Source organism: Mytilus californianus, unplaced genomic scaffold, assembly GCF_021869535.1.
Source record: "Mytilus californianus isolate M0D057914Y unplaced genomic scaffold, xbMytCali1.0.p SCAF_3, whole genome shotgun sequence".
Classification (NCBI taxonomy): Eukaryota; Metazoa; Mollusca; class Bivalvia; order Mytilida; family Mytilidae; genus Mytilus; species Mytilus californianus.
Window position 1 is genome coordinate 13,797,503 of NW_026262679.1, and position 9,781 is coordinate 13,807,283.

Here is a 9,781-nt window from a genome sequence, read left to right on the forward strand (position 1 = left end):
TGTGTTTTCTATATACCAGTGTCGTAGAAGTCGCATGAAGTATAATACGTTACAAACAACATGACTGCCTAATTTTACTCATCATAGATAGCAGGATTAAAAATTTTGTACACCAGACAAGCGTTTCGTCTTCAAAAGACTCATTAGTGACGCTCGAATAAAAAAAAAATGAAAAGGCCCAATAAAGTACGAAGTTGAAGAGCATTGAGGATCCAAAATTCCGAAAGAATTGCCAAATACAGTTAAAGTCATCTATTCCTGGGATAGAAAATCCTTAGTATTTTTCTAAAAATTTAAAGTTTTATCAAAAGTTAATTTATAATCATGACCATATCGATGATAATTCATGTCAACACAGAAGTGCTGACAACTGGGCTGGTGATACACTCGGGGAGAAACCTCTACCAGCAATGTCTTTACATTATTTACTTTCTGTTTAAATTATTTTAATGCAGAGAAAAAAATACTATTTTTGTTAGAGTTATTTTTTATAATCAGTATTATTTTTACCAATTATTTCTTTCTCTTGAATTTATAAGTAAATGATGACATTAAATTTTTGGATCATTATTATTTAGATCATTATTCTCTCCACAACCCGTTCAAATTCCCAAGCATCTGATGTTTCGTCGGTGGCCCGTCTGGTACTTTCTGGCACTTTGATGGACAATAATAAAACCTGGCATTAATTTGCTAAATGCGTGTTGATAAAAACACAGATCAGATCCGAATTTACAACAAGAGATTATCTCTGTAGAAAATGGTTGAACACGCAATTCACATGCGAATTGATAGAAAAAAAAAAATTTTGATCTGAGCAATTATCTTGGAATTAAAATAAATACGGATCAGAAAAAGAAAAAAAAACACGCACTCGAAGGCAGAAATAACATGGTTATACAAAATGATTTAATTTCGATACTAATTGAAAATAAGTATCAAGTAAATATAAAACATATCTTCTTACAAAATACAATTAATTATATGCAAAATAAGAAATTTAAGAGAGCAGTTCTTTCGAAATTTGCTATAATAGGAAATCTGACAAGTGACAAAAAATCAGTTAACGTGTGTACCGAACGGCCGACTGAGACAATTGGAATCTGATATTGACACAAGCTAAGAAGTATATTAGGCAGCCAATAGATATTAAACTATTCTGATATTTGAGAATATCATCTCGACCTCAGTTACAGAAGGATAATAGAAACATATTTGTAGCAATTAAATGATCAAATTATCTTTTCCATTGACGTGGTATAAATATATTCCATTCGATTAAACTACTCGGTGCTTGAACTCAATTCATAAACACATGATTATAATTTCAAAACGTTGCACACATGTATGATAATAACTTTTATACGACACAGTAATTTAATTGAGAAATAAAAAATCAATTTATATTCGCTAAGTCTTAAACAATATAAATTTTGAATATATATATATATATAACTCGTCTCAAATTTAGCCCAACAATGTTAGATCTTCAAATTTGCGTTAGCAAATTTTTGTTCTTCCTTCAGCAGTATTTGAACCCTTGCTTCTGTGACACCGTGGCAACATCGCCTGCACCGTGTCCAGCGCCCTAGACCACTCGACCACCTAGGCTACATAAAAATATAGCTTTCGGTGTATATATATATATATATATATATATATTGAAAAGTTATAAAATTTGTCCACGCTGTGCATAAAATAGCATAAAAACTTTTCCTATATATATAAAGAGGATGTTGGATATACGCCATTAGAACATCAACCAAACGACACACATATCACAACAAATCCACAGGGCACCATACAGCATTCATTTTGTCTATACCATATGTCAAACCCTAAATTGTCCCGAATCTATAAAAGTCGTGAATAAATTAAAAAAAGATTGACCATCAACACAAAATTATAAAGAAATACCAAACATTTATATAAGGCATGAAACAATTATTGACGAGACTCCTAGCTGACTTGGAGCTTTCACAAGAATGTGTTGCGGGGTTAAACTAGATTTTGTAGATCTCAACCCTGTTCATAAGAATCTGAGTAGCATTCAATAGAAATCAACTCAGGAAAAGCAATCCCTCAAAAATAACAGAATACAATCAATAATAGATAACAAAAATTATAAGTACAAAAAAAATTATGATTTAGTGAATGCTTTAAATTAGATATAAGCAAATTGATAATAATCCTTCAAAATACCAGACACAGTATTTGAACAAAAAAGCTAATATAACGCAGTATTTGAACAACAAGTTATAATCACTTTCAGTAATTAAGTCGGTTAAGCCGAAGAGAAAAATATGAAGAACAATTCCTTAACTTGTTAGCTATATAAATAATATTTTGGGATTAAAACGGGATTCAAAATAGCCCTTTCTAATAAATTCCTGCAAGTTTATTCATACTTCCAAAATTAATCTCTATAATTTTGATAAGATGTAGAGTAAGTTTTAACAAATTCATGATAACTAGATCTCTGTTGTTAAAGAAAGGCGGAAGACAATCTCAAAACACCATGACAAAAATAAAATTAATGAAAAACGAATGAAAAGACAAACAACAGAATTAAAATACACATAGAAAACTAAACACTGAGCAACATGATCACCACCAAAAAAACGGGTTCGATCTCAGGTGCTCCGGAAGGATAAGCAGATCCTGCTCCACATTTGGCACATGTCGTGTTTCTCATCTAAGTACAAACCCGGTAATACGTCTAATTTGGTAGGTCACATTCGGGGAAAAGGGGACGGGACATATCCGCTATCATCTGTGAAACAGACATTCCATAACGGTCAACCAACTATGCTATAACGAAAATATTACGTTCATTAAAATCCAAAACATCTCTTCAAATGCGTATATAAAACAGACGCTGTTAAAAGTTTGGGGTCACAAACATAACGAAAGAAGTGTACAAGAACACGTAAAACATGTATAAAATTGCACGGTTGGCTTACATTAGGTTCATCGTTTGGGGGAAAAGTGAGACTAAAACTAGCTGTCATCTTGAAATTAAGTATCAACAACAGGTCGGACGGTCGGGACGGTAATGTCAATATCATAAACGCTATATGAGTATTGATATAATAACCAATATGTATATACGAGAGTCCTTGTCACAATGTAGTCATAAAACAAATTATGAGATGTAACCATGCAAGAGATAATAGCGGTTTTGGATTTAAGAGGATACCTCTGTGTATTTTGTATTTCTGTGAAAGTCACTGGTTTGCGAAAATTTTCTATTCCTTTTATTCTATCTTTATCTTAACAGTTATTAAAGTCTTAAATTCTGGCTAGACATAAATAATAGTTTCATGTGATTTTTATCTTTAATTTTTGCTTCACATTTTTTTTATTTCAGTCTAATAAAAAAATAATGAATATTTTTTACATTTCTTTTTATTTAATTCTCTTATATCTTTCTATAGGTTTTTACTAAAGCAACATAAGTTTTCTCATTCGTCTGATAAACTAATATAAAAAATAAAATAAATCCCGATTGAAATTAACAAAAAAAAAAAAAAAAAAACACATAAAAAGACGAAAAAAAGCAAGAGTGAACCATTCATACACTGTGTTTAATTTTAATGACAAAAAAGGCTCGGCATACTGGTTAGGGTAATGAAGTGAAATTTAAAATAACTTTACGTTTATTTTTATATAACAGATATGATCGGCACTGATGACAAACAAACGCAAAATTTGAACAAAGTACAATCACAGCATACAGGCGCCACAAATGAACCAGTTCAATGTCGTATACAGGTGACACATTTCACAGTCAAGTACAATAACAGCATAGCAATTGTCAAATTAATACAATAACCGCATAGCCATTATCTTTATTTCGCCTGATTCAATTGAATTCTGAATTTTCGAAGCAAATGCTTTGCATCATGTTTTGTTTTATTTATCAGGAAAAATAATATGATTGCAATTGCTATAACTCTATAAAATTATAAAGTGAAATCCACATATTCAAGTGGGTTTGAGTAAAAGAGGGGCGAAAGATACCAAAGGGACATCCATAACTCTTTCTGTCGTCTTTTTGTGTCCATCTAAAAAACACTTAACAAGAAAGTACAAATCCATGATGAATTTTTCTAGTCAATTTTCAAACTTTTTCACAGTCAATATAAATACTTTTCAGATATTTTTTCACTTTGAAATCGAGTGTATTTCAACTGCTGTTTCAGTCTAAAAATAACCATTACACACAATTGTAATATGATGGTGGTCAGTTAAATTCTGTTTGTAAACACAGTATGTCAATTCTTGTCTTAGGGAGGGATAAATCGTACTTTGTAAAAAATCACTCTGATTCAAACAAAAAATTCTCTGAAACTGACATTATCAAGATGCTTGATTTCTTGATTGACAACATATTTGCTACGTTTGGATGACGTGTTTTTCTACAAACAATCGGCATTCCCATGAGAACCAACTGTGCCCATCTTCTTGCCGACTTGTTCCTTTATTCATATGAGGCTGATTTCATACAGGAACTTAGGAAGAAAGAAAAGACGTTTGCAGTATCCCTTAACTTCACTTTCCGCTATATGGATGATGTTCTCTCACTAAATAATTCAAAATTTGGTGACTATGTTGAACGCATCTATCCCATCGAACTTGACATAAAGGATACAACAGATACAGTTAAGTCCGCCTCATATCTTGACTTACATCTAGAAATTGACAATAAGGGTCGGTTAAAAACAAAACTTTACGACAAAAGAGATGATTTCAGCTTCCCAATTGTGAACTTTCCATTTCTATGTAGCAATATTCCAGCAGCACCTGCATACGGAGTATATATCTCCCAGTTGATACGATATTCCAGAGCTTGTGTTTCTATCATGATTTCCTTGATAGAGGGTTGCTGCTCTCAAGGAAGCTATTAAACCAAGAGTTCGAAGTGGTGAAGTTGAAATCTTCCCTTCGTACAATTTACGGACGCCATCACGAGTTGGTTGACCGTTATGGAATATCTGTTTCACAGATGACGACGGATATGTTCAAATTGTCGTAACTACAATCTCCCCTTTCCCCCGAATGTGACCTACCGAATTAGACACACCACCGGGTTTGTATTTACATGAGTAACACGACGGGTGCCACATGTGGAGCAGGATTTGCTTACCCTTCCGAGCACTTGATATCACCCCCAGTTATTGGTGGGGTTCGTATTGCTCAGTCTTTGGTTTTCTATGTTGTTTTGTATACTGTTGTTTGTCTGTTTGTCTTTTTCTTTTTAAGCAATGGCATTGTCAGTTTATTTTCGACTTATGAGTCCCTTTGGTATCCTTTGCCTCTCTTTTACAGTCCCTGGTGCATCATTGGTATGTTAAAATGTGTTATAATTAAAGAAATGGAATAAAAAAAATTCACAATTACTTATTATTTAGTCATATTTTAGTCCTTGTTATAGATTTACACTAGGGTAAATTTAACAATTTGTCGTGGTCACTTTGATATCTGTACGTCCATTTTCAGAGTGTTCATTACCTGTTATTCATCTGTTACAGTAGATGTGTTTGGTTGTGTACAAAGAAATCAAAGAGTTTCCTTATTTACTTAGTGGACTGTTTATTCTATATATGATACTATATATTTTATATTAGCTAATAAAATCATGGAACATGTTCGAAAGAGTTGGTTTCCATACGATAACTAATAAACAGTGTATGGTTCACTTCAGAATCTAAAAACTTGAAATTATATAGACTACGTTTGCATTTAAATAATTTTTTTGAAAACAATCAATTTACAGTGATTGATCCACAATATTGCGTAACTCTTTTGTAAGTTAGTATTCTATTGTTAACTTCCATGGTATGGTCAATTATTTAGAAAAAGCAGATTACAAAACGTTTTCGAAATCACATACTGTCTTGTATAAATCTGATTTTTCATATGCCTTTTAAACGGCAATATTGAGAAGTTGTTACAGACAACTGTCATATTCCTGACTTGGTACAGGCATTTCCTTATGTAGAAATTGGTGGACTAAATCTAGTTTTATAGCTACCTAAACCTCAGTATGACAGTTGCATAGAATTTCCATTATATTGACAAAAAAGTGTGAGCAAAACAAACAGACATAATAGGTAAAATAGTCAAAAATTGGGGTACAGAAAGATGAAATAAAACAAGAATAACTTTCTATGTATCTTGTAGAACAGATAACATCGACACTAAGAACAAACAAACGCAATAAATGAACAAGAACAATTACAGCATACAGACGCCACAAATGGACAAGTTCAATGGCGTATACATACGACACAATTGCACAGCCAAGTACAATAACCGCATAGCCATCATCCTTATTTCTCCTGATTCAATTGAATTCTGAAGTTTTGAAGCAAATTCTTTGCATCATGTTTTGTTTTATTTATCACGAAAAATAATACAATTGCAATTGTTAGAATTCCACGAAATTATAAAGTGAAATCCATAGACTGATTCAAATGGGTCTGAGTTACTCTTAAGCTGTCGTCTTTTTGTGTCCATCTGAAAAAGAATTAACAAGAAAGTATCTTTTCATGGTAAGTTTTTTAGTCAATTTTCAAGTCAATTGTATATCAGCTGCTGTGATCAGTCTAGAAATAACCATAACACAAAACTGATATATGATGGTGGTCGGTTAAATTCTGTTTGTAAACGCTGTATGTCAATTTACGGCTGCTGATGCATCCTTGGTTTGTTAAAATGTCTTATAATAAAGGAAATTGAAGAAAAAAGACAGGACGGAAAAACATATAGTAAAATGTTTGAAAATTTCTATTTCACAATTACTTTATTCGATCTTAAATTCAATAATTAGTTTGATTTTCTTTGTAAGTACCGTTGTCTTATATATAACGTAGGTTTTAAGGGAACTCAAATGCTTACTTGTCTACACATTAGCGAAATAGTAATTAAATTCCATTTAGAAACTAAAAGACTTTTTCCAGACGAAAACATTATATCGTGACTGTCCATGACAGTACGACTTTTTTGTATAGAAAAAGGAGTAGCTGGTACATAACAGATAATACCCCCAAATGCAGTACCTATACTGGTTTATTCTTTCTGATGAACCCCTTGGGTTCAGTCTGGTTTTATGTAACTGTTGTATAGTTTCGATGTGAACCGATCTGTAAGGCTAGACCAATAAAATATTCAGTCATGCTATCTTTTTTCAGTCCTTCATATACATTATTTCTTATTTGCATGTTCATATTCAGAGTGATCATTAAGGTTACAACACATATGTTTGATTGTGCAAAAAGAAAACAGAAAGTTTCCTTGTTTACTTAGTTTATTCTATTTATAATACTATATATATATTTATATTAGCTAATCAAATCATTGAACAGGCTCGATAAAGCTTGATTCAATACGATAACTTATAAAGAGTGTATGTTTCATTTAAAGCGGCATTGGCTACGAGAAGTAAAACAAAAAATCAAAATATGATTTTTGTTTGGTTCATTCATTAATGAAAGTCAAATAGTGAAATAATAATTAGATTTTAGCAGCCAGTTTGGTTCAATTTGGTTAACATAAGCTAAGGAACCTCGCTGATGAATTATTCAATTGCAAGTGAATAATTCGACCTCATTCAATCCGTACTCATGTGACCTTCAATTTAATCCCTTAGCTTGAATTGGGTTATGCATGAACTAGGCGTGTTCAGGTATTAAAAGGAAAAACATTTCAACATTGAAAGTGAAACAAGGGTAAACCATTTGGGACTGATTCGATCCATTAAAGCTCATTCTTATACAGGTAGAAACGATGATTAACATATATCTTTAACCTATAATATGAAATCAAACACACCTAGAAAAATCCAATTGCACGTGTTCATTATCTATTCATATCTACACCTATGTTTTATATCGGGTTATATGACCGTCGGCAGTTTTCGGAGGTCACCTCGATGGTTTTTTAGATGGCGTCTAGACTAAAATACACAGGAAATGCTGATACATATTACCGACTACATGCATCGTAAATTGTTTATTTTAAACTTTTTATAATTTGGATATACGTTTTAGTATGTTATAAATCAAATATGAGAATTTGAGTAAAATCGGTGGACATGAATTTGACAGCTTATGTCCCTTTAAGAATAAAAAAAACCCCGTGAAATTATAAACTACGTTTGCATTCAAATAATTTTGCTGTAAACAATCAACAGTGATTGATACACAATATTGCGTAACTCTTTTGTAAGTTAGTATTATATTGTTTACTTCCATGGTATAATCAATCATTTAGAACAAGTAGACTACGAAACGTCTTCAAAATTATATATTATCTAGTATAAATCTGTTTTTTTATATGCCTTTTAAACGGCAATATCAAGAAGTTGTTACAGACACATTTTAAGAACAGTTTTAGGTATGAAAAAGTCGGAAAAATTATTTATTTTGGCTTGTATAACATTCTCCTACACATCACGTGTTTTCTTGTCAAACACTTTAATAAAGTCAATCGAAGAAGACAAAATTAATCAGACGAATTAAAAAAAAATTACCATTTAATCACAACAACTTGCCCAAAAACCTGGTCTATATATCTGGTATTATCGTCAATCCTCCACCTTTGATATTTCTCTTTTAATTCTAAAATAATGTGACTGGTTTGCATTTCAAAGTCGAAAGTCAAACATAATAATATAAAAAACAACTTGACGGGAATTCAAACACAACAGAAAGTATCAAATAGACAAGATAGATAATATGTCCTTTCACAGTAAATTAATACATATATTGATAAAATCACAATTATAATTTAAAACAACAATACCTTCTCTAAAACAGTTACGAGAGACCGTCAAATCGAAGATCATTCAACACAAAACCAACTACAGGTATATAAAATACCTTTTCTTTTCAATAAGATATCATAGGAGATTTTGGCTATAAAAAAACACAAATTTTCATTTGTGAATAAATCCCCAAATTGGACACAAAAAATAGAAATAAATGAACTAGCATAGTTAAATAATATAGCACGCAAATCTGCATATACTGGATAGTTTAGTAATACATGTTTCTCTTCTTCAACAATACCATTTTTATTATATATTTCATGAAAACACAATCTTTTTTTAGCAACAATATAAAAATAGGAAGATGTGGTATGATTGCCAATGAGATAACTCTCTACCAGAGAACAAATGACGTAGAAGTTAGCAACTACAGGTTGTACGTCTTCAACAATGAGCAAAACCCATACAGCATAGCAAGCTGCCATCATACCACCCAATTAGGATAAGGTATGCAATAATCGTATTTCTGTGGGCCTAACAATTTTCAATAAATAAATTTACAATTTCTTTAAGCAAGTAAATCAAACATATCCGAAATAGCATCTAATTGGTCGCATATTACCTTGTGACTTTTGCTGCATAGCTTTTCTCGTGTATATTTATTGTTGCAGAGTTTAGATACTGTGGGTTCATTTATTTTCGTGGGTAACAATTTTCGTTGTTTGAGGAAAACTTGCATATTCGTGGGTATTTAATTTCGTGGTTTTGGCCAAGTCTGCATACATTCCTTTAGAAAATTTATAATTCGTTGAACATTTAAATTTGTAGTTCCCCTGTATCCACGAAATCCATGAAAATTGGTATCCAACGAATATTAGTGACTCCACAGTAGACTATTTCTAACTTTGATATACGTTACATTGATGAGTTATTCATGTTCTGTGAAATTGTCTGCATATACTTTTTAGGGACAATACTTAAAATAATTGCTCTTGACATTAGAAGTTG